Source organism: Heloderma suspectum, chromosome 4 (genome assembly GCF_057233095.1).
Source record: "Heloderma suspectum isolate Gila_16-S chromosome 4, 16-S_ref, whole genome shotgun sequence".
Taxonomy (NCBI): Eukaryota; Metazoa; Chordata; class Lepidosauria; order Squamata; family Helodermatidae; genus Heloderma; species Heloderma suspectum.
Window position 1 is genome coordinate 158,784,981 of NC_139461.1, and position 23,930 is coordinate 158,808,910.

General features: G+C 48.2%; 1 protein-coding gene across 6 annotated transcripts in view; it reads left to right on the top strand.

The window, feature by feature from the left end:
* Positions 1 to 23,930, top strand: part of RELL2 (RELT like 2) — a 46,189-nt gene that overhangs the window by 19,125 nt on the left and 3,134 nt on the right. Inside the window, exons 8-9 of one of the 6 annotated variants that reach the window (XR_014790340.1) lie at positions 7,375 to 7,468; positions 12,588 to 12,693. The exons of 2 other annotated variants lie outside the window; for them this stretch is intronic. The gene's annotated coding sequence lies outside the window, so the exon portion shown is untranslated. Of the gene's footprint in view, positions 1 to 869; positions 896 to 7,374; positions 7,469 to 12,587; positions 12,694 to 23,454; positions 23,511 to 23,930 lie in introns of those variants that run through there. 3 more of the 6 variants (XR_014790339.1, XM_084850954.1, XM_084850955.1) reach the window with 3 other exon arrangements.

Here is a 23,930-nt window from a genome sequence, read left to right on the forward strand (position 1 = left end):
GTGTGTGTGTGTATGATTATGTAGAAGTTGGGATGAGCTCCATTCTTACCAGATTAGCAATATGTTATGTGATCTTTTGGCATACTAGGTTCAGGTGAATGCCACTGTTCCCCCAAGCACCACAAGTAAACTTCCACTTGCCCTCCTCTGTTATCCCTGTTCTCTGGACTTGGTTGCTCCAAAGTGCAAGTGAGTGTCCCTTAAGTTTCTACAAGTCTGACCCTTACTTCCAAGGAGAACTCAGCTGTGCCTGCACCAGACACGAAGCCGTTCTAGGATCATGTGAAGAATTAGAACAGGGACACTACCTCCATGAGAGTAGAGTATCTCAGCATTAACCATCTCACTTCCTCACCCTTTAGCCACATAACACTTCAAGTCAATTTATAGTGAAAGGAAGAATTTTATAGGGAAAACAGATGGGCAAGACAATCTTCTGGTCTAGCCAAAGATGGCCACTACCACACTAGACTCTGAAGCATAGACGGCTATAACTAGCAGCTATTATCCTGTGCTGTCTGCACATCAGCATCCAAAGCACAATAAGAGAAAAGAGAGCTAACAAAGGAATGAAGGGAGTCACTGTGCTTACGGAGGGCCTAGCATCACCCTACCATGCACTGGCATCTTACAAAGCCCATGTATGAAAGGCATCAGTTGGCAAGCCGTGGTGGTTGTGTTTTGCAGTTAATGGGGAAGGGGGCCCCATGGGCAAACAAGAATGAAAGATGCAGCCGCAAGCTCACGGAAAATAAGCTTCTTATAGCAGGTAAATGGAAAACAGTGTTACCACATACTCTTGCTTACACAGGCATGCGAAGTGTCATGCGTAGACATGTGTATGACAAACCCATGGGGATCTTTTGCAGAGGTGTGGTGTCTGCAGATCATCTACTGTACCTCAACAGAGTGAGGAAATGAGCTCACCGACAAGGATTGCAAAGAACTAACACAGTTTACAGAAACAAGAAAGTCTGTATACCAGACCCTCTAGCACTAGATTGGCAGATTATTCCTAACAGCAATAACAGAGAGACAGACAGACAGACACGAGGGCAGGGAATCAGAACCCACCAATAGGGAAAGGTGCTGGGGAAATAGTGAGGCAGAGTCTGGGAGGCACGCCATGACAGGGGCTCCTTTTGAGTCTTGATGGCATGGGAATAGGCCACGCAAGGGCAGAATGGATAGATTCGGAGCAATTTTAGGCAGTAGTTGCTGGTGCCCACTGTAGCTGGTGGGGCAGAGAGTGGCCACCGGAGGCGGAGCTTCTCAAGGTGCCCAGGATAGGAGTTTAAGACAGAACATTGTGCAACCAACATTTGTCTGCTCCACCAGCGAGCCACTGAATAGAAAGGGGAAACTGGGGCATAAAAGTGAAATTTAACTGCAGGAATGCAAAACAGAGATTTGGGGGTTTCTCAGACCCATAGAATAGAATAACACCAAAGCACTACCTTGAACTCACATTTTTCTGCTTCACCAGCAAGCCATTGTATAGAAAGAGAAAACTGAGGCAAGTGACTTTAAGGTCTTGAGTGCTGTGAAGGATTGTTGGACTCACCCCAACAACCCTGCAAGGTAGGCCAGGCCCAACTCAGCCACAAGTCTTCCCAAGATTACCCAGTAGCTTCTCTCCCAGGCCAATGGGCACTGTATTTAGTACTGATGTTATACAGGTCACACCACAGCAACTGAAAGTTGGATACAAGTTTATTAGGGGAAAGGAACAAAGAGGAAGGGCAAGGGGAGAGGTGGTAGGTTGTACAGGAAATTACAAGCAAGATTACAATACCCAAAAGCCAGAAACACCAATCACCTGGGCACATACTCCCAGGAGGAAAACAATAAAGTTAGCTAGTCTGTCCTATACATACCAAAGTATGGGCCTCTCAGGATAACCATCAAGCAGCAACGCACCCTAGTACCATCAGGGCAAAAGAAGAGACAGCTGCCCCTTCTTTGCCTCCCTTTTTATTGCCCAGCCCTAGCAACTCAAGGAAGATTTGAAACACCCAATCATTGCCCAGTCCCAGAACACCCCACTCCTCCCTCCAAGGTGGCTGAATCTTCCCACCAGCCACAGCTGTTATCACTTTCCCAATTAGCTGCAGCAGAGGGTGGCCTTGAGCTGCGGGGCTGAGAAATGGTCAAAAAACAGCTCCCATTTGGCTACTTTGTACATGACAACCTGAACAGCCACCATGGCTTCGGCTTCTACTACCCTCATTCTTGACAAGTGCCAAGTGGGGGAGAGATCCACACAGCAACACAAAATCACTCCTTTGGATCCATATTTTTCTGTTACAGCAGTAACCTCCATTGCACAGAGCAGACATCAGGACCAGCAGCCTTGATAGCCTTATCCTCCGTGAATTTGTCCAATCCCCTTTTAAAGTCATCCAAATTGGTGGCCATCATTACATCTTGTGGAAGTTAATTCCATGGTTTAACTATGCACTGTATGAAGAAGTACTTCCTTTTATCTGTCCTGAATCTCCGACCAATCAGCTTCATGGGATGATCCCAGGTTCTAGTATTTTGAGAGAGGGAGAAAAATGTCTCCCTTTCCACTTTCTCCACAGCATGCATAGTTTTGTACACCTCTGTCATGTCTCCCTTTACCCTCCTTTTTTCCAAGCTAAACAATCCCAGCTGTTGTAAGCTTTCCTCATAGGGGAGATGCTCCAGCCCTTTGATAATTTTAGTTGCCCTTTTCTGCCCCTTTTCCAGCTCTACAATATCCATTTTTAGGTGTGGTGGCCAGAACTGGACATAGTACTCCAAGTGCAGTTGCACCGTAGGAGTCCAAGTGTGATCGCATCACCTTGGCTGCCTAGATAATTTTGAGCACTTGTTCTCCAGAAACAGTCAAAAAAGGGTTCATAGAATCATAGAACAGTAGGGTTGGAGGGGGCCTACAAGGCCATCGAGTCCAACCCCCTGCTCAATGCAGGAATCAAAGTCAGAGCATCCCTGGCAGATGGCTGTCCAGCCTCGTCTTGAACGCCTCCAGTGTGGGAGAGCCCACCACCTCCCCAGGGAACTGGTTCCATTGTTGTATTGCTCTAACAGTCAGGAAGCTTTTCCTGATGTTCAGCCGGAATCTGGCTTCCTGTAACTTGGTATATTCCAAAAAGGTTCTGGCACAATAGGTGATGACAGGGAAACCAAATTGCTGGCTGAGCTGTTCTTAGGTACCCTGAAGCCAAATAATCTAGTTGCAAAAATAGAATGTGGAATGAAGAGCCTGAAAGTGAGGGTTGTTCTTGGGCCCTGACTAATCTGAGGAAAGTAACGTACTTTACTTTCCCGGAGAGGAAAATGGCACGGGAACTGAGGGGAAGGAGGCAAGAGAGGGAAAGTAGCTCATAGCACAGGGGGTGGTCTAGGTGGTTGCACTTAACTGGAGACCCTGGAAAGCCTCCACACCATGGCGTAGGCCCCCCGGTGGGTCTGTCAAATGAGCCAGCCACTGGCCTTAGAGTCAGCAGTTCCTGAGGCGTGGTGCTGCTGTTCCTCCCACTGCACAGGCGTTTGAGGGACTGCGACAAGGCCAGCAGTCCCAAGATAGGGGGTTGCATACCCAGAGCAGAGAGGCCTGCAAGTGTCCCAGCCACGAATGGAAACTGGCTGGTAAGCCTCATGGGTGCTTCCCCAGGGAGGGAAGCCTTGTGTGGACATACAAGGTAGTGGGTCTCTCTGGACATACAAGGCAGTGAGGTGGTTCAAGCCAAAACATCAGGGAGAAAAACTGTTCTTGAAAGTGTGGGCTAGGCACCAGATGAAGAGGAGAGGGCTTGGAAGGGTCCCAAGGCACGAGCCCGAGGCGATCACAGCACTCAGAGCCCAGGTGGGGTAATCTGTCCACTTGGAGCTCTGTGAGTGAAGAGTGCATTGGGTGCCTGAACTCAAGGGCAGTTAGAGATGCCACACAGAGGGACAACACCTTTGGGCAGACTCGGGATGTGGGTGTAGAACAAAGGAAGCAATAGTTTGACTTTGTGGGAATGAAAGGGAAGCTCAAGGAGGTTCCCGGATACTTAATTACATTAAAGACAAAACATTACAGAAGTCATTCTTCCAAGAGACTGTTAGGCAGAGGTATGTGGAACAAAATTGGGCAGGTTAATCCATTCTCACACTTTATTTATTTCATTTCATTTCATTTCTATACCGCCCAACACCCGAAGCTCTCTAGGCGGTTCACAAAAATTAAAACCAAAAAGCACACAGTAAAACAATATAAAATATATAAAACATTAAATCCACAATATAGCAATACCACCAGAATAAAACTACGGTAAAACCTAGCAGCAATGCAGAGATTTAAAATACAGATTTAAAACAGCAAAGCTAAAAGTTTAGAAAGCTAAAATGCTAAAATGCCTGGGAAAATCAAAAGGTCTTTGTCTGGCACCGGAAGGAATACAATGTAGGTGCTAGGTGAACCTCACTAGGGAGCTCATTCCACAGCTGGGGTGCCACAGCAGAAAAGGCCCTCCTCCTGGTAGCCACCCACCTCACTTCCTTTGGCAGGGGCTCATGGAGAAGGACCACTGAGGATGATCTTAAGGTCCGGGCAGGCACATATTGGAGGAGGTGATCCTTCAGATAACCTCTCCCCAAGCCGTTGAGGGCTTTGAATGTTAATCCCAGCACTTTGAATCGGGCCCGGAAATGGACTGGCAGCTAGTGCAGCTGGAAAAGTACTAGCATAATATGAGTTCGTTGGCCAGTCCCTGTTAACAATCTTTCTGCCCTATTTTGGACCAGCTGAAGTTTCCAGACTGTTTTCAAAGGCAGTCCCAGGAAGGGGATGTTGGCCACTGGCCTATAACTGTTAACGTCCTCCGGGTCCAGGTTAGGCTTTTTCAGGAGTGGTCTGATTACTGCCTGTTTTAAAGCGGCCAGCACCACTCCCTCTTTCAAGGAGGGAGACACAACCATTCACACGTGTGCATGTGCACACACATACACACATAGGGCACATGGACTAGTATACATCTTCCCGCTCATGCATATACATCCCTCCTCCCCCCGCAATCAGGCTTAAAACAAGCACCTTTGGTGCAGAAGAAATTTCAGATAGCAAAGGGGAATAATATGCAGCTCACATTGTTGGGAAGCAGCTTATGCATGCAGGCAGCAGTTTTAATTCCAAAGCAGCACAACAGCCCTTTTGCCATGGGAAATCACAGGAGGACCCCAGTTCTGTAGACTGGTGGGAGAAAGTGTAATTTGAGAGCCAATGTCACACTCAGCCCTCCCCTGTGGGAACAATGCCCATGGGAGAGAGCCACATTTTTTTGCATGGAGAGGAGCAGGATCGGCTTAAAGAAGCAACAGTGGAGGTGACAATAGCAAGCTCACAGGAAGCAAGGCTGAGCTACCTAGAAGCACAGTGGGGAGGATGCGTTGCTAGGGGAAACAGGAGGGCATGCGTGTCACATTCCACTCCAGGTAAAATAGAAATGCAGCCTCTGTAGGCCTTTGTTTTGACTGGCAACAATATTCTCAGAAGGAGCAGGAGAAGGCAGCGGGAGAAGGCAAGAAGGGGAAAAAAGTAGATTCAAGAAACAACAGACCAGTCAGCCTGACGTCGATATAGGGCAAAATTTTCAAACAAATGATCAGTCTGTGAGCTTCTAGAAGATAAGGTGTTGGTCACCAGGAGTCAACATGGGTGTCAAGGGGGGCATGGTTCAGTGGCAGAGCACCTGCTTGGCAGGCAGAAGGTCCCAGGCTCAGCCCCTGGGCTCTCCAGGTATGCTGGGGTAGAATCCTGCTTGAAGCCCTGGAGAGCCATTGCTGCCAGTCAGTGTCGACAGTGCTGGGCTAGATGGACCCAGGGTCTGACTCGTTGTAAGGCAGCTCCCGACGCTTGTCAGGAATAAGCCATGCCGGACCAGCCTTATCTCCTTCGTTGGACAAGAGTTACTAGTTTGGTAGATCATGGGAATACCTTGATTTCACCAAAACATTTGACAGGTTTTCACATGATATCCTTGTTGCTAAGATGGTAAAATGTGGGTTGGACAATGCTACAGTGTGGTGGGTTCCACAGCTGGGTGAGCAACTGTACTCAACAAGTGCCAATTAATGGCTTGGCATCCTCCTGGAGGGAGGCTTGGAGTGGAGTGCTGCAGGGCTCTGTCCTCAGCCGTGTGCTGTTCAACATTTTTATAGATGACTTGGATGAGGGTGTAGAGGGGTTGCTTATCAATTCTGCAGATGATACAAAGCTAGGAGGGACAGCTAACACCATAGAAGATGGGATCAAGTTTCAAAAGGATCTAGACAAGCTGAAACACTGGGCCAAATCTAATGAGATTAAAGTCTTGCACTGAGGTACAAGAATTCAAAGACACAAGTACAGGATGGAAGAGACCTGGCTTGGTAGTGGTACATGAGAAAAGAACATGTGTCTTAGTGGATCACAAGTTGAAGATGAGCCAGCAGTGCGATGCAGCAGCTAAGAAAGCTTATGCAGTCTTGGGCTGCATTAACAGAAGCAGAATGTCCAAATGATGGGAAGTGATAGTTCTGCTCTATTCTGTGTTAGTCTGGCCACATTTGGAGTGCTGTGTTCAGTTCTAGGTGCCCCATTTTAAAAAAATCATTGACAAGTTGTAGTGCATCCAGAGAAGATCAGTGAGGATGGTGAGGGGTCTAGAAACCAAGTCCTGAGAGGAATGGTTGAAAGAGCTGAGTATGTTTAGCCTGGAGAAGAGAAGATTTAGGGGAGACATGAGAGCAGTCTTCAAGTATCAGAAAGGCTGCCATGCAGAAGATGGAGCAGACTTGTTCTCTGTTGCGCCCAAGGGCAGGACCAGAACCAACAGGTGGAAATTGCAGGGAAGCAGATTTTGGCTAAACATTAGGAGAACTTCCTAACAGTGAGAGGTATCCTGCAGTGGAACAGACTCTGCCTCGGGAGGTGGTGGGTTCTTTGCTGGGGCTATTGGAGCCAAGGCGGGGTGGCCACCTGCCAGAGGTGCTGTACCTGTGCCCTGCAGTGCTGAGCCTGCATTGAGCAGGGAGTTGCCTGGGCTAGATGATCTCCAAGGCCCCTTCCAACTCTATGATTCTATCATTAGTGCCCACAACCCCCTCTACACAGCAGCACTCCAGCTACACAGCCCTGCTCTGCCCTGCCTTTTCTCCTCTCCCCTCCCCACACCATGTATAGATGAGTCCATGCTATATAACCTAGTTCTGAATTGTCTGTCTGTGAGGCTGCAGCTCAGTAGGACAGCACCTGAACAGGGACAGTACACGGAAGGGGGAGAGTGCTATGGCACTCATTTCCTGCTTGCGAGCTTCCAATGGGGGAGCAGCCTGACACAGCATGCCTCTTCTTTCATTATGAAGAAGCCCCGGGTTCAATGGGTTGCTATGGACTCCTAGGACAAAAGGCTGGGAAGAGAGGCACCTAATGAAGTATCCTGCCATAGCAGTGCTGAAGGTGAGTTGTGATGGAGTCACTGCTACCTGTCTCAGCTGGTCTCCACCTGCCCGTTACCTTAGGCAGTCCCATTCATCTTTTCTTGCCATATCTCCCTATGTTCATTTGGCTGGTCACTGGAGGCCCAGGGTGCCGGAGAAATCCACAATTGAGTCAGATGGCCCAGATTTCTATGAATCCAACCTGTGGAGTCTGCAGTGGACTGGCTTTTCCCAAGTTGCACGGACTTGCAGGCCAGTTTTTTACTTTTGCACATGGGGGGGATATTTGTGCAAACGTACACTTGGACTCGACGGCCTTGTAGGCCCCTTCCAACCCTACTATTCTATGACTCTATGATCTATGATTCTATGTTTCTCTGACCCTGATCCCACTTCTCTTCCTCTCTCTTTTCCTCCTGGAGGAAAATTGCCCCCACCCTGTGGAATTATGCTTATAGAATCATAGAATAGTAGGGTTGGAAGGGGCCTACAAGGCCATCGAGTCCAACCCCCTGCTCAGTGCAGGAATCCAAGTCAGAGCATCCCTGACTGGTGGCTGTCCAGCCTCGTCTTGAACGCCTCCAGTGTGGGAGAGGCCACCACCTCCCTAGGTAAGTGGTTCCATTGTCGTATTGCTCTAACAGTCAGGTTAGAGAATCAATTAAGTCAGCTTAGAGAAAAGCTTCCAGTGGAAGGGGTTCCCCACAGCTTAATTGCCATGCAATTTGGGTGATTTGGGGGTGTCACAGCATGCAGGGAAGGGAGGCTTTACCCTTCCCTCCTCGACTGCACCCCCTTCCCTGAAAATTCCACCCCTGCATGGCAGTTAAAATAAAAAGCTTCCACTGGCACCAATAGAAGCATTTTTTTCTACCTGAACTGCCATGTAGGCTGAGTGACGGGGGGGCGGGGGAGAATCACAAGCACATAGGGAATGAAGGGTTAGCTTTACCCTTCCCTCCCCCATCTGTGCCCCCCTAAAAATCCTCTCTACTTCATTGTAATTTACCTTAAAAAAATACCTTCGATTGGCACCACTGGAAGTCGTCATCCCCCTCCCCAAGAGTAATTACTATGGGTGTTTGTGTGTGTTAATGTGAAAGGGAGGGAGGGAGGGAACTAAGAAACAGCCAAAGCTGTTATTGAACAGCATCTATGATAGAGAAAGTTCTGAAAGCAAGACAGATTGGCAACCCTATTAATACCCTTGTTGAAGCAGGGGCTCCAATGTCTTCGAGAGCTGAATGACAGCCAGCCATGTGATGACATTCCCCATGCTAGGGGCTTCTTCACACAGTGCTTTTATCCTGCTGTTGAGATTGGTTACTCACATCTCTACACCAGCCTAAAATCCCACATTTAAAATGGGGCTTTCTGCTTCCGTTTCAAATGCAGGATCACGATGACTCCCTTACATGTGCTTCCTCCCCCCCCCCCCCCCGGTATCTGAGTCTTCCATGATCTTTCATTGATCTCACTCCCCTTCTTGCAGCTTTTCCTTTTTCACTGAGGGAACTCAAGAGGAACACAAGTGGGGTAATTTGATACCTCATTATCACTGATAATGGAATACAGGTCATTTAGCATGGGACATGCCCTGGAGGTTGACGGTGTCATCTAAAGGGCCCACAAACTTCTGTGAGTGAGCATCAAAACAGCAGGATAAAAGCTCTGTGTGAAGAACCCCCTAGGCATAGCACCATCTCCAGTATATAAGCGTGTTCATGAATGTCCGCCTAAGGGAACTTTTGATATTGGTTGTGCTGCATCTTAGGCAGATTTATCCCAATGAACACACACACAGGTCTATTCCAAAACAGGGAAGTTGGTTTTGTTGAACAGGGATCAAAGCGTACATATGATCAGTCATGGGGAATTAGATTGTTGCAGTAATCATAGCAAGCTTCTCCTAATTCTACTATAGAGTCAATCAGTTCATATAAGATGAAGAATCCTAGACATATTAAACAAGTAAAGCACAGAGGAAAATGAATAAGATAGCTGTCCATGCATAGGATTTGAAATGTGTGTGTGGGGGGGAAAGTGCCCAAGCTCCACTCCATGTCTGAACTGGGGGCTGCAGCGCATGGGAAACTAGGCTATGGACATGTGAGGTGTGTGGATTTAAAAGGGGTTGGGCTGTGATTCTGGGGAAGACTTGGGGCTAGGCAAATTAGGGCCCTAACACTAAATGGGAGATGAAAAGGTCTGAGAAGGAGGGCTTGCAAAGTCAGAGAGGGAAAGACTGTTCATGGAGGGTTGTTTCTGACCATGGGCAAAGCACCATGTTCCTGACCGTGGGCAAAGCACCTTGTGCACAGTCACTGTGGCAAGAAAGGAAGGCAGGATGGGTTAGGTATCTACACTGAGCACGCACAACCTGTTTTCCAGGACCTTGTACCCTACTTGCTTTCTCTTTTAGGTATTTGTTGTGAAATAGGAGCCATCAGGACTCCAGATCACACTGTGTTTCAAGAGCTTTTCTGGAAGAATTGGCTGACCAGGATGGGCATAAAGAGGGAGCATAGCGAAGCGGGAAAGGGAGGCCTGGCCATGATACTTCCCAGTGGTTCACCAGGGCTAAGTGACTGGACTTCCAGCCACAAACTGGTTAGAAAGATAGGCTGAATATCTATACACACTCACACACAGAGGTGATAGAACACAAGTGGAGAGTACGATTAGTAAGGAAATGACCTCCAGAAAATATACCAGAGTTTAAAGATACCTTTCCTAGGATCCTGATGGATCCTTCCTGAAGATGGCACTGGGGTGCGGGGAACTCCTGGGCAAGGCTGAAGGACTGTCATGGCTTCAGCTAAAATGCGGACTTGGGCAGCCAGAACCATTTGGCCTGGGGCAAGGAGGCTGCAAGGCTATGTGGCAGAAAACCAGGGTTCTGTGGCTCAATGTGATTTCTGTGAAAGAGTGCGAGCAGCTAGGGCAACGGTGGTGGTACACCACCAAAGAATGATAGCGTCAGGCCCTTGGGAGTATGGCCAGCTCTGGGAGCAAGTGTGGTATCCTGTCTGTGTAGAGGAAGCCAGGAATCAAAGGAGTGATTTCAGCAAACGGAGACTGGTGTGGGTAAGTGGCACAGTGAGGGCTTGAAACCCAGGGGTAATGGCTCTGAGTCCAACTGCATCAAAACGAAAGAGGGGGGGGGAATGGCTCTGAGCACTCTTAGTGCATTCACTAGGATGGATATTGGATGGACCCAAATCCAATTTCCCAGCACTTATCAGTGGCTGTAGCACTCAAAGGTGTGAAAGCCTTTATCTGGCCGCAAAGCTTAACACCAATTTCAGGTAACACCCTGGTGGTATGCAACTCTGTGTCTGGATGTATTCAGATTTATTTCCTGATTTTTATGCCTTAAGCTAATCATGAGGCATTTAATGCTGTTTGGTGAATTTTTGAATCTTTTCCTGTGTACTTGATCAGACACAGAGTCTCATGGTGAGACTGCTTGCTAAATAGTCTGTCTGTCTGTCTGTCTTCATTTCATTTCATTTCTATACTGCCCAGTAGCCAAAGCTCTCTGGGCGGTTCACAAAAATTAAAACCTGCCTGAGAGGCCATCCCCACTTGGCCCATCTTGAACTTCTTAAAGAGACAGTGTCATGTCATGCCAAATACTGGGGTGAAATGACTTCAGCAGCAGCAGCAGGAAAGGGGGCATGGGGAGAGAGGTAGAAGGGGGATGGCTGCACAGGGATTCCTCTGCGACTAGAGCACTTGGGGGCCATTTGTAGAAGGCAGTAGCCACAGTGGCCACAGTGGCATATCTGCAGCCTGCTGGCATCATCATCACTGTCATGGTGCTGCTGCTGCTCCCTGTGGCTGGCACTCCCCGCAGGCTGGTTCCTCCCGACTGCTACGTTGTTGACATTCACAGGCTGGCCGCCGTGGCTCCTGCCTCTTGGCCCTCCCCACAGATGGCCCCTTCTGCAGCTCCCCCCACCCGCCTTCCTCATTCACAGTGACATTGCACAAATCTAATCGAATGTGACTGCGGCCCTTACATTTATTTCCCTCACTGCCATTTTAGCACCGGGGACAGGTGGTGGGTGTTTTTGTTTTACAGTTTCAACATTTGCATGAACATGCGTACATTTAGAATAATTCTTATATGCACTATTTCACTATAGTGAAATTGTGCAAAATTAAAAAGGGGGAGGGGGAAGGGAGGGGGAAAAGGAGAGGGCACTGGGCGGTAGATTGGGAGGGACTCTGCTGTTTTCTAGGCACTGGTGAGCAGAGCTGGCAGGAGAAAGTGCCTTGGAAAGTGTGCAGGTACCTGGGGAGAGAGTAGTAGCTTGAAAAGATCAGCCAGCGGTGGCTGCATATCAGGGGCAAATGGGGCGGTGACACCCCGCCCACTTGGGCCAGAGAGATCCCCTCATCACCAGGTGCATTTGTTCCAGTGATCAGCATTGAGCTGCCAAGTTCCACACCTGGTCTTCTTCTGTCCTCCTCCAGCAATCTCATCACAACCTCAGGCAACTGCCTTGCCTCTGCCCAGCCACCCAGGGGGCACCAGCCACTGCTGGGATCACCCCTCCACTGTGAAGCTCCCCTTGACGGTCTGGAGCAACAGAAGCCCAGGCAGCCGCGAGGAGCACCTGCCGCCCCACCCTGCAGCACGAGGGAGGCGGGGGCATGGCAATTTTTGTTTTTTGTTTTAAAGCCGGCACCAGCACCCACCTTCCCCGGCTTTGGGCCCTCCAGGTGCGTTGAGCTATGATGCCTCGACACATCTGGAGGGTGCCAGCCTGGGGAAAGAGGGTCCCACCCCTCCTTGTCTCTCCTCCGGGGTCTCAGCACGCCACAGGTCAGCTGCTGGCAAAGCGGGGTGGGGGAGACTGAGCCCTGTCAGGTGCCTGATAAACAAAAGGTCATAACCTCTAGGCAGGGAACAGTGTGGTGTGGCAAGAGGCTGGAACTCTCAGGACTCGTTACTCAGGCCAAAATCAGACCCCTTGGAGGAGGGGAAAGAGGCGCGCCCGGGGGTGTGGTGATGACAGGTGCTTCTGGGGTGGAGGGAGTGGGGAGGGCTCCCAGCTCCCAGGGGTGGGCTCCTGGTGGAAATCAGCAGAAGGCATTGTGTAGCTGTTCCATCTTTTTCTCCTTAATAGGTTTTCTGCATTAAGAGAAAAGATAGAAGGAGCTGTAAGAAAACATGGGAGAGCCATGCGTAGATGACAGCAATGTCTAGACCCACCGTGAATGTCCGTGAATGAGGTAGGGTGATGGCACCATAAAAGCCTTGTCCGGAAATGCCCGTTGTGCAGGCATTCCACCTTTTCCTATACTGCTTTTCTGTTTGGGTTCTTCTAGGCAAGACCTTTATTCTGCAATCATCCTGCCTTGTTCACGGAATTTTAAAGGGGATCCAGATGTCATTGTCTTCTACTCACGACCCTCCCATGTTTTCCCATTGCTTCTTCTGTCTTTTTCCTTACTGCAGAAAATCCATTAAGGGGAAAAAGACAGAATTGCTGCACAGTGCCTTCTGAGTGGTAGCGCTAACAAACCTGGAAACACCTGTCATCTTCCACTTGTAACCCTTCTGTGTTTTCCCACTGCTTTGTCCATCCTTTTTCTTTCCCCATAAAAATCCATTAAAGAGGTAAAAAGGAACAGCTGTACAATGCCATTTGATCAGTGATGCCAGGGGCCGTCTGTCTGGGAGCTCCAGAGGGCCGGTTTGCACCTCGCAATAAGCCACACTGAAAACCAGCCATGGTGGGTTGGCTAATTGCTAACTAAGCAATGCTGCTGTTGCTGACAGATGCTCCGGTGCTCAGCAGCTTGCATCGGTTTGTTTCCCTGCCATCCGCCCACCTGCCCACTCCCAGCGCATACCCCAGGGGCTGTTGTGGCCCAGCTCCTCTACACTCCTCCTGTGATGAGTTTCTCCCCCCACCACTTTCTTGCCTTGCAAGCACCTGCGTTGACATATGTATCATATATCTTCGGAGTGGAGGGTGAGAGGGGACCTTACTTTTTAGGATGAGGGTTGGGGGTTTCATTTATTTTCTTTAACACTTAAAAAAAGCCTCATTGGCTGCTCCTTGCAGCCAGGGATGGGCAACATTCCTCTTCCTAGCACCGCTGTGTGTGTACACATGATTGACTTGCTGTGGTAAAACTTACCCCCCAGAGGTAAGTCAATCACGCATACAAACAATGCTGTGCTAACTTAGCTCACAAGAGATTAAAGCCAGTTGCTGTTAAATAAAGCACCGAGCTGGAGGAGGAGGGGCGGAGGGCCTTGGGAGGAGCGGTCAGGTTTTTTATCACTCCTGCCAGGCATCTCTGTAGCCCTTTCGAACAAGCCATGCACAAGCCATCTTGCTGGGTTTGCATATCATGATAAGCCAACCTGAACAACCCAACAGGAAGCCAGGCATTCTCAGGTTGGCTTGTGCGTGGTTAACAACCCACACTTTAGCCATTGTGCTGGCTGGGTTCAGACATCACATCAAGCCACTCTGAAACATACAAGGGCATCAAAGTACCGTGGGTTGTTGTGTTGTACAAACCAGGTCTCGAAAAAACACTTGCCAACCTAAAACACCACATAGTTTCTGGGTGGCTTGTCAAACACCTTAACAACCCACCCTCGCTGGGTTCACGCTTAACAAGAAGGCATGGCACGCCCCTGCCACACCCTGAATATTAAAAATGGCATTTGCTGTGATGAAAAGCCCCATGGAGGAATTCACCCACGGCGGCGTCTTCATTTCATGCAAACCATGTCTGTGGCTTGGTTCGCACAATTATGGAGGGGAAGTAAGCCACAGTAGCTTATCCCCCCCCCCCCATGTGCTAGAGAGATCTGCATAATTACCCTTGGTAGCACAGCTTGTTGTGTCATACAGACCTGGCCAGGGTGGCATGTTGCCATGGGTAACAAGCCACCCAGAACCCATGAGCTGATGAAGGATTGTGAGGTGGTTTGTTAACCACCTCAACAAGCTATCCTGGCTGGGTTCACATGACATGACAAGTTGCAAAGCAACCTCTGTGCTGGTTTGCAGGATCACAGGGTGGTTAACAAGCCAAGGTGGCTTGTTACCCACCCTGCAGGTGCCAGTCACATGTCGGCTGATTGGCATAATTACCCTCCTCGGGCACATCATCTCATGTCATCTGAACCCGGCACGGGTGGCTTATTTGTTACCCACTTCAACAAGTCACCCTCGCTGGCTTTGGACAACACGAGAAGCCCTGGCGGCAGAGGCTTGGATTGGCAGCCTGGCACCTGCGGGCACTACAACCCACTTTGGGTTGTGGTGATCTTGCGAACTGGGTCTCTGTCTGCAGTTTCTCCTTATTTTGCTCTGTCTTGTTAGGCTGCAAGGCAACAGGTTTCATGAGGGTTTGGTCAGCACTTCAGTAGCAATGGGCAGAATGGAGTGGTTGGTGTTTCCTAACCTAGGACTAATGACACTGTTTTCACTGGTACATGGCAGGAGCTCACAGCTAGCCCCCCTTCTGCACAGGGCATACCTGCCCTGAATGGGAGACAATACCTAAGGACGGAGCAAATACGCAATTTTCACGTCTTGTGGATGCCTCATTGGAGACATTTGCAGGAGCAATCATCATATTTGGAACTCATGGAGTCCGTCTCCCCTCTTGCTTAGCTGTCTGGAGTGCTGTGTCCTTGCCTGGCTGGAGTAGAGATTCCCATTGGGTGTTTGTGTGTGGAATGCTGAAGAGAGGTGCATGGAAGGATTCTGACGATACAAGCATTAGCGATATATAATTTCTATATTTGTTGCGCGCTCTCTCTCTCTGTTTGTGCCACATGTCCTTTCACCATAGTTTCCATCACCAACGTTCCTACTTGTGTGCATCAAGTTCTCTAAATATGAGTCCACAACAGTGCAGACCCCTGCTACATTTCCTGTCATCTGAGACATGGGATTATTGTCTGGGGTTTAACCACTCCTGCTGGTGTGCTATGATTGCAGAGTTTGTTGGTATCCTAAGCTGTCACTGTCATAACTTTGTCAGTGTAACTTCACTTTGCTCTTGTAACTGGGAGTCATACTGGTATTAAGGGATTTAGTAGCAATCCTGGCCTTATCTAGCTGGTATTAATTCAAGGACAGGATTGCACTTTTAGTTGCACAAGAAAATAAAAATTGAAGTGCAAACCTAAGGGACAAGCTAGCTTCCTAGTATCCAGACCCGCAGGTTGCCATGCTCTTTATCCAGCCTCAGTGCTGGCCCAGTCATGCTTGGAGCCTTTGAACAACAGGCAAAGTCCTCCTGACCCTTGGTTTTATCAAATGCAAGCTTCATAGCTTTGTGCACTCTGCAGTGGTTGCCCATTCAGGTCTGGGGTCCATGATGCCCATGGGCAATGTGTTTGCAGACACCTCCCTTGGTGCCCAGCAGGTTACCTACCCTTCCTGATTTCAGAAATAAAATAAAATGTTTGTTTATTTAAAAATGGTTTAACTGGAAGGCAGGCAGCCATGCTGCATGGCCAAGTGCTGGCTATAGTGCCATCTTGGGCTCTAGAGGCACTCTTAGAAAATAAAAATGGTGAGTGGCTGCAGCCCAGTGCTGAGCCACCCAGAACAAGGAAGAAGGTGAGCTGGGGGTGGCAGGGCATGTCCTGGGGACTAGGCGGGTGGCAGGGCGTGACAGGAGGCATTCCACCTGTTCTATTTGGGTCCCGCCTTTGGGGGGGCATGTGTGTGTGGTGTGCGCGCGCGCTACTTTGTCTGGTGTAGCGTCTCTTTTGTCTGTTTTTGTGTGCATGCCTGTGTTTTTTGGGTGTGCGGCTGTGTGGTGGTTTGCCTGTATGTGTAAGCTCAGACCCCACTTCTGCCTTGTACTTAAGTTTCTGGGGAAGTTTCTTTTCTTTTCACCTCACCAGTTTTCCTACTATGAAATGGCTGTTTTGTGGCTGGCCACATCCACCATGGCCACCATTTATGTGAATGGGCAAGCCCCCACCCCCATGGCGACCATTTTGTGAGACTGAGCATAACATTCTTCAAAAGTTCCAAATATGCCCACCGGCCCCAAAAGGTTGGGGACCCCTGCATTAGGTCTCAATCTCCTTTTTCAATAAAGTTCAGTTCCCAAGCTGGTTGTACACAAACTTTTCTGCTTTACTCCTAAGACACATGTCGGTCTAGATGGATTCTTAGCCTGGCCTTGATGAGCGTGTGTGACCAGGTGGGGTGGGGCGGGGTCCTTGATGAAGGACTGAGTGGTTTAATCTGGATACCAAAATTTAGTTTACCTTAGCAAATCTAGGTTTTGATGTAATAACTGTGGAGTAGGGAGCGCTAGAGACTTCGCAAGTCAAATATTGATACAAGTAATCTTCAAGAACTGGTCTAAATGGCAGGTTAAGACAACAGGTAGAAGTCATCCTAGTCATTAGCAGGAGTGGGCAACTTAGTGGCCCTCCAGATGTATTGGCCTACAACTCCCATCATCTCTTACATTGTCTATGGTGGCTGGGGCTCATGGCAGTTGTAGGCCAAAATATCTGGAGGACTATTAGTTGCCCACCCCTGCCCTAATCTCTCAGTGAAGAGCAACTTCAAGTAGCAGAGCCGGGGGAGGCATTGATGGCTGCTGGAGGATTTCCCAGGCAGAGGAAGGACGAGCTGTACAGGCTCCTGAGTAAGATGCAAGATGCTTTAGCATCAATTTTATCATCATGGCCTCCCTTAAAACAATCTTGGGGTTTGTAGTTTGGTGATGGTGCTAAAGCTGTTATGGATACCCAATTGCGAAAGTGGAGAAAGGGAAAAACTATTAAACCAATTTAAGTATGTGGTGTAGATAAACCCTCAGATGATGATATTCGGTGACTGAGTTCGGATGACACAATAACCCACAATGGGTTAATTAACCCACAGTGGTTGATCATAGAATCATAGAATAGCAGGGTTGGAAGGGGCCTACAAGGCCATCGAGTCCAACCCCCTGCTCATTGCAGGAATCCAAGTCGGAGCATCCCCAACAGGATGCTATATTAACCCATCATGGATTATCATGTCGTCCGTTGGGAATATTTTTTACCCATGACAGCTTATTTGACCAAAATAACCCACACAGATAACCCACAGTCTGCAGTGCGGTTTATTTAACCCACCATGGATTATCATATCGTCCAGCGGTCACCATGGGTTATTTTGGTCGCCAACTGAGTCACGTGGCAAGAGAGGTAAAAAACCGATGCTGCTCTGCTCCTCCTGAGCTTTGGGAATGCTAAAGTGTCATCTCTGCCACCACTGTCTGGGGGTGGGGGTGGGGGTGGGCGCGCACGCAGAAATGCGCTCTTTCCTTAATGATATAGAGAACAGAGGTGCCATTGCCATAGCCAGCAATGAGGTGTGTGCGTGTGTACGTACTTTCCTTTTATCACAAAGATGCTTCTATTCTGAATATCGCACTTTAGTGCTAAAACAAAAGTGTGGACCCCCCCCCACACACACACACTCCTAGCTAAGGCAAGGATGCTTCTGTTCTTGCTCCTCTGGAGTTTTTACACTCCTCTGGAGTAAATGCACAGGGTTTTGATGGTGGATCAGGTGTTTCCAGACTAGGAGAGGCTGTGTGTGATGTTTGGTCCCGATCCTGCAACCCCCCAAGGTTTTATAACCATATCCCCCTTTTCTTTGCATTTGGGGCTTTTGCTGCTTAGTGAGTGATTGCATCTGGTTTGGATGGTGGGTTGGGTGCCTCCTGACTGGGCGAGGCTGCATATGAAGTTTTTTCTGGATCCTGCAAACCTCCAGCGCTTTAGAGGCAAAGAACTGCAGCAGGACGGGGTGGAGTGTGTATGTGTGTCAAATTGCACACAGTAGCTTAATAAGCTTCTCACAGTAGCTTTTTAGCCCGGCCGTGTGGTGGGGCATTGTGGACTATTTAGAAAATAAATAGTAGCTGTGAGTAGCTTATTAAGCCACCATGGGTTATCGTGACATCTGAACATGGCCAGTCAGTGGTTTTGGCTCTCCATTTAGTCCAGTGGGACGGTTTTACTTGCATGGGCAAAAGAGATGCCATCACTTTACACAGTTGTTTGGGGCATGAGCAAGAGCTGGGGGCATTTAGGAGGGTGGTTTGCCTGCTTACTTGGAAATCAACCCCATTGATTTCAATAGGGCTTCAGTTCTGAGCAGACGATTTTTGCCTCTCCTGATCCCACCCATTTTTGGCTCCTGCATTGGCTGAATTGCACTGCTGTAACTGGAGATTGTTACCGAATGTGTTCTCCTTATAGACACATGAACAAACTCGCCTATGTTCTTAAACATGCATTCACTAAACCACAGAATCTTTAGACATGGCCATAGAGTGTCTGTGGGTAAGAGGAAACTCCACCCTCAAGAATTCACACACCAACAATCTCTAGAGAAAGCCATGTGGCACGTTTATTAATTTCAACAAGAATTTAAAAACAAGTTTTTTTGAGGAAATTCACATGATAGAGCAATTGTACACATTTGCAGACATACAAATGAATGACACAGTTGGCGCCTTCCTTGAAAACGTGTAAATCTGGGAGAATTAGCAACATTCTTGGTAAGGCTGGTTCTGGAGCCCAAAACAAGGCTGTGGACATGCCTGGATGGTTCACTTGGCAGTGGGAGGAATATGGTGGTGTGACAGTACAAGAAGATGGGCATTGTGTAGAGTGTAATCCCTAAGGCTCATGGTAATAGGAAATGAAAGGGGATGTGAGGGTTGGGGTGAGCGATTATGTGTGAGCTGGAAGGAGTAGCTTGGAGGGAAAGCTAGTCTAATGGGGAGGGGGTTGTGATCGGGATACATCCAGTATTCAGTCACCATAGCTTTCAAGACCCAGGGCTTGCAACCAACTCATAGCTTTGTTTACATCTCTAGTGTCTTTTTGCCTCTGAATGCCTTCAGACTGGTCAGGATCCCTGATGCAGTGTCCTCCTGTGCATCACAGGCTGTCTTGAGCATGAGTTAGGGGGTTAGCAATGGGACCCCTGAGCTGACTAAATAGGGGCCCTGGTCACGAAGGCACAACAAGGCGTGCTGCACAAAGTGGCCAGGGCTCTGGCCAAGTAGGATGACAGCCAGATTACTTGAACACACACAAACAAACACACAGAGTCATGGTGATAGAGGGGGTGGAAGATACATTTATAGAAGTACCTCTGAGAGATGTAGGTCCTGGTCCTAAATACTGCAGAACACAGAGACTCCTGGGTTGAGGTGGCACACAAAAAATGTGTCCCTTTTAAAAAGGAGGCTTGTCTGTCTTTGCAAGTGCCCAGTGAAACTACTGTTAGGGTAGTATGTGAAATGCTGTGAGGGGCAGACAGTATCCAGTACCATTGCTGGGACTCTCTAGCTGGGTTTGTCTGAGGGTAAATGGATGCTGGCTTTGTCTTTCTCCCCAGGGGACCAGCCCTAAAACTCTTGTTCAAATGGAACATGTGGACAAACCAGTATCTCAGGGGATGGCTGTGGCGAGAACACAGGAAGGGGGAGGGGGATTCACCCAACCCTGGCTGGCACCAATTCCCAAAGAGAGCAGCACAAGTCACTGTCCTAAAGCCTGAGCTTTGATACTTGTTGAACAAAAGAATTGACATCACAACCTGTGTGGAACCCCAACTAAAGACTTGCAAAACTGTTCTAAGTGTTGGAAGTGGCAGTGCTTGCCCTAAATAAAGGGCTTGATCACCCTGCAAAAACTGTTTTTGACACAAAAAGGAATACTTTACGGAGATGGCTGTTTTTAGCGATTTGCAAGATTCTAGAGAGAACTCACTCTATGTGTGAGACATGTATACCTTGACCAATTTCATCTCTTTTTCCTGCTTTGGGGCATTTGCAGGTTTGGTTAGGATCTGATAAACTAGTCTCAAGTAGTGGCACAGGTGCTTATGCTTATCTCTTTGTCTGTGTTTTCCTATTTCAGCCAAGGTCAGAGGTAAAGACATCTTGCTAACAAGATACACCAGTGCAGAGAAATCTACGCTGCTGTATCTTCAAGATACACCAGAACAGGGGACTAAATGTGCAATGCTCTAATCACTCTGACCTAGGAGTAAGCCCCATTGGACACAGTGGGACTTACTTATGAGTAAACATGCATAGGATTGTGCTGTTAGTATCCTAAAGCACTCCAGTAATTGAGCAAATTTGAGGAACTGCTAAGGGCGCTAAGTATTCCTTTACCTTATGCTAAGCAGGTTGGTCTGGTCCATAGAGCTAAGAGAAGTACAGGAATTCTTGTATTCTTTGATCACCTTTAGTCTTGTTCTGTGCATTTTCATCCATTAGGGGTGCAATCCTGCATGTGTTTAGGCAGAAAAAAAGTCCTACAACTCCCAGAATTCCCCACCCATTCATACTGGCTGGGGAATTCTGGGAGTTGTAGGACTTTTGTCTGTCTAAACATATGCAGGATCACTGAATAATTTCTCTTTTTCAAAATTGTTAGCTAACACTTTGTCCACGTTTTCAGGGAAGTGCTGCTTAACAAAGCTGCTGCTGCTGAATTCAAAACCATCATTTTCAGAGCAGGAGCACATAACATTAGCGAAGGTAACCAGAGCACCATCTGGTCCAGTTGTATTGGATGCATTCTAGGCCCCAAGGATGTGGACAAGTTGTTTGCATGAGTTTGAACGACCACTTGCATGCTTGACCTTTGCCCATCTTGATTTCTTGCATCTAATGATGGGAAGACTGTTTGAGTTCAGGTGGTTATACAGTCAGGGCCAGAAAGATTGGAACAAGGATAACTGTTTTGGCAGTTGGCATCTGTACACCACCACATTGAAGTTGAAAGGAAACACACCCAGATGGGAGCGAAGTCACGACTTTCAGCTGTAATTCAAGGGGTGTGACAAAAGTGGGGCACTAACCATTCAGGAAGGACAGCCAGTGGCATGCATACACACACACACACACACACACACACACACACACACACATCGTTGCTGGCTCATAAGTACTGGAACAAACCAACATCATTTCAAACTTAAGGATTGCCTTTAATACCTGGATGAAAATCCTTTGCAGTCAGTGACTGCCTGAAGTCTGGAATCCATGGACATGACCAAATGTGGAGTTTCCCCCCTCAAGATGCTTTGCCAGGCCTTTACTGCAGCTGCCTTCAGCTGCTGCTTGTTTGTGGGTCTTTCTGCCTTCAGTCTTGTCTTCAGTAAGTGAAAAGCAAGCTCTATTGGGTGGAGATCAGGTGACTGACTTGGCCATTGAAGAACATCCCACTTCTTTGCCTGGAGAAACCCTTGGGTAGCTTTTGCTATATGTTTTGGGTCATTATCCATCTGCAATATGAAGCGGCGTCCTATCAGTTTGGCAGCATTTGGCTGAATCTGAGCAGAAAGTATAGCCCTACACACTTCAGAATTCATCCTGCTTTTATCAGTAGTCAGGTCATTAAAAAACACCAGTGACCCGGTTCCACTGGCAGCCATACATGCCCATGCCATAACACTGCCTCCACCATGTTTGACAGATGATGTGGCATGCTTTGGATTATGAGCTGTTGCTTTACTTCTCCATACTTTTCTCTTCCCATCATTCTGGTACAAGCTAATCTTGGTTTCATCAGTCCAAAGAATCTTATTCCAGAACTGGGCAGGCTTTTTTAGGTGTTTGGTGGCAAAGGCTAATCTGGCCTGTCTGTTCTTGAGCATTACCAGTGGTTTGCACCTTGTTGTGAAGCCTCTATTCATAAAGCCGTCTCTTGACTGTAGATGTTGACAATGACATGCCTACCTCCTCAAGAGTATTCTTGACCTGGCTAGATGTTGTGAAAGGGTTCCTCTTCACCATGAGCAGAGTTCTGCGGTCATCCCCTTTAGTTGTCTTCTGTGGTTTTCCAGGCCTTTTGCTGTTGCTGAGCTTGCCAGTTAATTCCTTCTTTTTCAGGATGTTCCAAACTGTTGTGTTGGCCACTTCCACTCTTTTTGCTATCTCTCTGGTGGGTTTATTTTGTTTCCTCAGCCTAATGATGGACTCCTTCACTCGCATGGACACCTCTTTGGACCTCATGTTGGGAGTTCCAGTGAACAGCTACCAAATGCAAATGTAACACTCAGAACCACCTCCAGGCCTTTTATTTGCTTGATTGGTCATGGGGTGCCCAGGAAACACCTGGCCATGCAGCTGCTTGTCAGCCATTCATTCCATTACTTATGAGCCCCCAACAATGGGGTGTGTGTATGGCACTGGCTGTACTTCCTGAATGGTTAGTGCCCCACTTTTGTCAAACCCCTTGAATTACAGCTGAAAGTCGTGACTTCGCTCCCATCTGGGTGTGTTTCCTTTCAACTTCAGTGTGGTGGTGTACAGAGGCCATCTGCCAAAACAGTTATCCTTGTTCCAATATTTCCAGCCCTGACTGTACATTCCTCCTGGAGAGCAGGAGTTGTATCAACCTTGGTGAAAGAAGCTGCAATTGGAACACTCCTGTTGCAACTTAACCTTGGCCCAGAAGGGCCACTATGGGTCAGTTGCTATCATCCCTTTCTTGCACAAGGTGCCTGAGTGAGTGGTTGCTGATCAGCTCCAGCCACTCTTGGAAGTCTTGATTCATTTCAGTTAGGCTTTAGGCTCCATTTTGGGAAGGAAACTGCCTTGATCACTCTGTGGGATGACCTTTGCTGAAAAGGAGTGCAACCTTGTTGATTTCTCTTGGACCTCTCAGAAGCTTTCAGTGCCATCAAGCATGTTATCCTTCTGGATCTGTAGTCTGAGCTGGGGGCACTGTTTCACAATAGTTCTGTTCCTACCTGCATGGCCATTTCTGGAAGGTGGCGCTGGAGGATGGCTGTTCTGTTCTGTGGCTATTATGTTATGCGGTTCCTCTGGGATCAGTTTTATCCCTCATGCTTTTTAACATCTACATGAAACTGCTGGGGGAGGTTATTGGGGGATGTGAACTTAAGTGTCATCAGTATGCAGACAACACCCAGCTCTACCTCTCCTTTTCATCTAATCCAGGTGAGGCAGTGGATGTCCTAAAGCTTGGTAATGGATTGGATGAGGGCCAATAAACTGAAGTTCAATCCAGACAAGATGGAGGTACTGTTAGTGGGTGGTTCTTCTGGACCGGGTTGCACACCCTCTGAAGGATCAGATGCACAATTTGGGGGTGCTCCTGCATCCATCATTGTCACTTGAAGCATAGGTGGCCTCAGTGGCTAGGAATAGCTTTTGCCAGCTGAGACTAATACACCAGCTGCAACCCTACCTGAACAGAGATATCCATGCTCTGGTAAACTCCTGCTAGGATTACTATAATGCACTCTAGGTGTGGCTACTTTTGAAAATGATCCAGGAACTTCAGTTAGTCCAAAACACAGCTGCTAGGCAACTTACTGGGACTGTTTGATATGACCCTGGGACAACAGTGCTTCATCAGTGCACTGGCTTCCAGTTCATTTCTGGGCCCAATTCAAAGTTTTGATGTTGACTTC